Source organism: Oncorhynchus masou, chromosome 19 (genome assembly GCF_036934945.1).
Source record: "Oncorhynchus masou masou isolate Uvic2021 chromosome 19, UVic_Omas_1.1, whole genome shotgun sequence".
Taxonomy (NCBI): domain Eukaryota; kingdom Metazoa; phylum Chordata; class Actinopteri; order Salmoniformes; family Salmonidae; genus Oncorhynchus; species Oncorhynchus masou.
Genome location: NC_088230.1, coordinates 34,547,870 through 34,554,049, shown reverse-complemented (window position 1 = coordinate 34,554,049; position 6,180 = coordinate 34,547,870).

The following is a 6,180-nucleotide window of genomic DNA, read 5'->3' as shown; positions in this document are numbered from 1 at the left end:
ATCCACACTAAGTTTACAGTATTGTCAGTGTTTATTTAACCTTTATTTAACGAGGCAAGTCAGTAAAGAACAAATTCTTATTTACAATAGCCTAGGAACAGTGGGTTAACTGCCTTGTTCAGGAGCAGAACGACAGATTTTTATCTTGTCAGCTATGAGGATTCAATCTAGCAACCTTTTGGTTACAGGCCCAACACTCTAACCACTCGGCTACCTGCTCTAACCACTAGGCTACCTGCTCTAACCACTAGGCTACCTGCTCTAACCACTAGACTACCTGCTCTAACCACTAGGCTACCTACTTTAACCACTCGGCTTCCTGCTCTAACCACTAGGCTACCTGCTCTAACCAATAGGCTACCTACTCTAACCACTAGGCTACCTGCTCTAACCACCAGGCTACCTACTCTAACCACTAGGCTACCTGCTCTAACCACTAGGCTACCTGCTCTAACCACTAGGCTACCTGCTCTAACCACTAGGCTACCTACTTTAACCACTCGGCTACCTGCTCTAACCACAAGGCTACCTGCTCTAACCACTAGGCTACCTGTCTCTAACCACTAGGCTACCTGCTCTAACCACTAGGCTACCTGCTCTAACCACTAGGCTACCTGTCTCTAACCACTAGGCAACCTGCTCTAACCACTAGGCTACCTGCTCTAACCACTAGGCTACCTGCTCTAACCACTAGGCTACCTGCTCTAACCACTAGGTGACCTGTCTCTAACCACTAGGCTACCTGCTCTAACCACCAGGCTATCTGCTCTAACCACTAGGCTACCTGCTCTAACCACTAGGCCTGTCTCTAACCACTGTCTCTCTAACCACTGCTCTAACCACTAGGCTACCTGCTCTAACCACTAGAGTACCTGCTCTAACCACCAGGCTACCTGCTCTAACCACTAGGCTACCTGCTCTAACCACTAGGCTACCTGCTCTAATCACTAGGCTACCTGTTCTAATCACTAGTCTACCTGCTCTAACCACTAGGCTACCTGCTCTAACCACTAGGCTACCTGCTCTAACCACTAGGCTACCTGCTCTAACCACTAGGCTATCTGCTCTAACCACTAGGCTACCTGCTCTAACCACTAGGCTACCTGTCTCTAACCACTAGGCTATCTGCTGTAACCACTAGGCTACCTGCTCTAACCACCAGGCTACCTGCTCTAACCACTCGGCTACCTGCTCTAACCACTACATCACCTGCTCTAAATACTAGGCTACCTGCTCTAACCACTAGGCTACCTGCTCTAACCACCAGGCTACCTACTCTAACCACTAGGCTACCTGCTCTAACCACTAGGCTACCTGCTCTAACCACTAGGCTACCTGCTCTAACCACTAGGCTACCTGCTCTAACCACTAGGCTACCTACTCTAACCACTCGGCTTCCTGCTCTAACCACTAGGCTACCTGCTCTAACCACTAGGCTACCTACTCTAACCACTAGGCTACCTGCTCTAACCACTAGGCTCCCTGCTCTAACCACTAGGCTACCTACTCTAACCACTAGGCTACCTGCTCTAACCACTAGGCTTCCTGCTCTAACCACTAGGCTACCTACTCTAACCACTAGGCTACCTGCTCTAACCACTAGGCTACCTGTTCTAACCACTAGGCTACCTGCTCTAACCACTAGGCTACCTGCTCTAACCACTAGGCTACCTGCTCTAACCACTAGGCTACCTGTCTCTAACCACTAGGCTACCTGCTCTAACCACTAGGCTACCAGCTCTAATCACTAGGCTACCTGCTCTAACCACTAGGCTACCTGCTCTAACCACTAGACTACCTGCTCTAACCACTAGGCTACCTGCTCTAACCACTAGGCTACCTGTCCCCCAAGTGTCATTGTTTGTGGAAACCAAAAACCGAGGGTCAGGTCCAGTGTCTATGATGACTTTATTTTGAAGACATGTTTGCTGTTCGTAATGATATATTTCTGGGATTGTCCATCTCCTTGTCTTACACTCTCTTTAAAAAAAAAATTCAACCAAAAAAAAGGTGTGATAAAACCCCAAAGATGATCCACAGGAAAAAAATTGCAACTATAGTCTGATTCATCCCCCGTAACTCCAAGCCTTCTCACAGCCACAGAATTACAGTATTACATTATAGCACAGTAAGTATCTATCTACTTTCTACTTTCCAGCTTCAATAATGAGTTGTGGCACGTTGATGTGGAACCCCGCCAGGCGAGTCTTGATATCAGGCCAATAGTCAAGCCTGTCTTCGCATGGGCCCCCAGGGGAACAGATACCATGACAGAAAAGAAGGGAGGGAGAGCGAGAGGGGGAGGGAGAGGAGGAGGGAGAGGAGAGGGGGGAGAGGGGAAGGGAGAGAGAGGGGGAGGGAGAGGGGGAGGGAGAGAGAGAAGGGAGAGAAAGAGAAGGGGAGGGAGAGAGAGGAGGGAGAGGGAGTGAGGGGAGAGGGGGAGGGAGAGAGAGGGGGAGGGAATGGGGGGGTGAAAGAATGAAAAGTCGGGAGGGAGTTGGCCAATTTCGACTGAATCCTTTTCCAAGATTCCTTTTCCTCCAGAAAGATTGTTGTTGCTTTAAGGTACACCGCAAATGACCAATACTCTATAAAACTATTGCTGTACATTTGCCAATTCAGCAGTCTTTCTGTTGGGTGTAAGGGCGTTTCTAGATTCTCCACTGACACTGATGACAGACATCTGTCTGCCATGTTGTCTGTCACTGCATGTTTTTAGCTTCAGGACAGTAGAGCAGAGGACTGATGTCTAACATAAAGTACATCCTATCCTATAATTCCTATGGTTTTCTATCACAGCATTGATTTAACCCTGCAGTTTTCAAGGCTGTCACACTGTAATATTCACAGGCTGCACGGAAAGGCGCTGGAGGGCTAAGCGCTGGCGGGATTAGTGCAGGAGGGGGATTAGTGCTGGCGGGATTAGTGCTGGAGGGGGATTAGCGCTGGCGGGATTAGTGCAGGAGGGGGATTAGCGCTGGCGGGATTAGTGCAGGAGGGAATAGCGCTGGAGGGCTGAGCACCGGAGGGCATAGCGCTGGGGGAATAGCACAGGAGGGATTAGTGCTGGAGGGCTGGGGGAATAGCACCGGATTGATTAGTGCTGGAGGGAATAGCACCAGAGGGCATAGCCCTGGAGGGATTAGCGCTGGAGGGGTTAGCGCTGGAGGGATTAGCGCTGGAGGGATTAGCGCTGGAGGGGTTAGCGCTGGAGGGATTAGTGCTGGAGGGATTATTGCTGGAGGGATTAGTGCTGGAGGGATTAGTGCTGGAGGGATTAGCCCTGGAGGGATTGATTGGAGGGATTAGTGCTGGAGGGATTAGCCCTGGAGGGATTAGCCCTGGAGGGATTAGCCCTGGAGGGATTAGCGCTGGAGGGATTAGCGCTGGAGAGATTAGCGCTGGAGGGATTAGCGCTGGAGGGATTAGCGCGGGAGGGATTAGCGCTGGAGGGATTAGCGCTGGAGGGATTAGCGCTGGAGGGATTAGCCCTGGAGGGATTAGCGCTGGAGGGATTAGTGCTGGAGGGATTAGCGCTGGAGGGATTAGCGCTGGAGGGATTAGTGCTGGAGGGATTAGCGCTGGAGGGATTAGCGCGGGAGGGATTAGCGCTGGAGGGATTAGCGCTGGAGGGATTAGCCCTGGAGGGATTAGCGCTGGAGGGATTAGCGCTGGAGGGATTAGCGCTGGAGGAATTAGCCCTGGAGGGATTAGCGCTGGAGGGATTAGCGCTGGAGGGATTAGTGCTGGAGGGATTAGTGCTGGAGGGATTAGCGCTGGAGGGATTAGCGCTGGAGGAATTAGCCCTGGAGGGATTAGCGCTGGAGGGATTAGCGCTGGAGGGATTAGTGCTGGAGGGATTTGCAACTGTTTTAGATAGATAGATAACTTAGTGTGTCATTGTAGCAAAGTATTTATAAACAAAAAATCTGATCTCATAAACCTTTCATACATTGTATCTTTATTTAACTAGGCAACTCAGTTAAGAACACATTCTTATTTTGGCCTTGGAATAGTCAGTGGCCTTGGAATAGTGGGTTAACTGCCTTGTTCAGGGGCAGAATGCCAGATTTTTTACTTGTCAGCTCAAGGATTTGATCTTGCAACCTTTCCGTTATTAGTCCAACGCTCCAACCACTATGCTACCTGCCGCCTATTATCTATACAATAGGCCATAATTGATTTTGGCCCAATAGGCTGGCATATTCCCACGTTCAAAGAGCTTCCCATTTTGATTGGGTTATTTTGACTAGAAACCTTTAGGCCTACCTATTGAAAAAAAACTCTGCACATCTGTCCAGCCTGGCGAGAGTGTCCAAAAGGGTGTTTAGCATCTCTACTGCTGGCAAGAGTGGCCAAAAGGGTGTTTAGCATCTCTACTGCTGGGAACAGTGGCCAAAAGGGTGTTTAGCATCTCTGCCCAGCCTGGCACGAGAGGCCAAATGTGTGTTTAGCATCTCTGCTGCTGGCCTGCTCTCCAGGCACCATCGCATGAGCCTGAAGCCCCAGACTGGCCAATCTCGTCTTTCTTAAAATGAATTCAAAGGCACTAATAAGTCAATTTTAATTTAATTTGCATTTAATTCTCAGTATGTCAGTCTTATATGCACAATTTATAGACTATAATGATTCAATACAACGAAATGTTGTTTAAATGCTGAGGGCTTTATGTCCTTACCATCCTATTGTGTCACACTCCAAAATGCTTCTCATTGTTTTTCTTTGTAGGCTTTAGCCTTAAAATAATTGAAATAATATACCCTAAATAATTCATTTCTGTTCCTTCTTAGGCTCCATGTCTGGCTCCTGACCTATTTAGAGTATTTTTGTGCTGTTTAATATGTCATGTAGCCTATTTGAAATGATGTTCGCTTCTTACATTTATCTTTCATGTTCATTCAAATACTTTTCTTTCAAATCCATATGGATTTGGTAGGTCCAAGTAGTCACAGAAATAGATGGGTATAGGTTAAAATGTGAATTTAATGAACAGAGCGGTATTTAGAGAAGGACATGGATCTCAAGAGCGCTGAGCGGGATTTCCAACTGCTCAACTCTGCTCACATGCTCTGGTGGCCACACACGACTCCCAACACCATCATTAAGTTTGCAGACGACACGACGGCGGTAGGCCTGATCACCGACGACGATGAGACGGCCTACAGGGAGAAGGTCAACAATATCTCCTTCAACGTCAACAAGACAAAGGAGCTGATTGTGGACTACAGGAAACGGAGGGCCGACCAACCACATCAATAGGGCTGTAGTGGAGCAGGTCGAGAGCTTCAAGTTCCTCTGTGTCCACATCACTCAGGAATTATCATGGCCCACACACACCAACACAGTCTTGAAGAGAGCACTACTATGCCTCTTCCCCCTTAGGAGGCTGAAAAGGTTTGGCATGGGCCCCAGATCCTCAAAAAGTTATACAGTTGCACCGTTGAGGACATCTTGACTGGCTGGATCACTGCTCGATATGGCAACTGCTTGGCATCAGACCGCAAGGCGTTACAGAGGGTAGTGCGTACAGCCCAGAACATCACTGAGGCCGAGCTCCTTGCCATCCAGGACCTCTATACCAGGTTGTGTTAGAGGAAGGCCCAAAAAATAGTCAGAGCCTCCAGCCGCCCAAGTCATAGACTGTTCTCTCTGCTACCACACGGCAAGCGGTACCGATGCACCTAGTCTGGAACCAACAGGACCCTGAACAGCTTCTACCCCCAAGCCATAAGACTGATAAATTGTTAGTTAAATAGTTTACCAATAGTTACCCGGGCTATCTGCATTGACCCTTTTGCACGCACTCTTTTGACTCACCACATACAAGGCTATGACTTGTCACGCCCGCTCCCGCTCCTGTCTGGCGCTTGAGGGCGCTGCCCATCATTACGCACACCTGTCACAACCGTTACGCGCATCAGTGCTTCATTGGACTCACCTGGGCTCCATCACTTTATTGATTGCCTCCTATTTATCTGTCTGTTCCTTAGTTTGATCCCTGTGTCAGCATTATTGTTGTCATGTTTCCCCTGTCCAGACGCTGTCCTTGACGCCGGTTATTTATTAAATGTTCACTTCCTCTACTTGCTTCTCATCTTCCAGCATCTGTCCCTACAGTTACTGTTTATGTTCTATCCTGTTGCCTAGTAACTTTATCCTATATGTACATATCTACCTCAA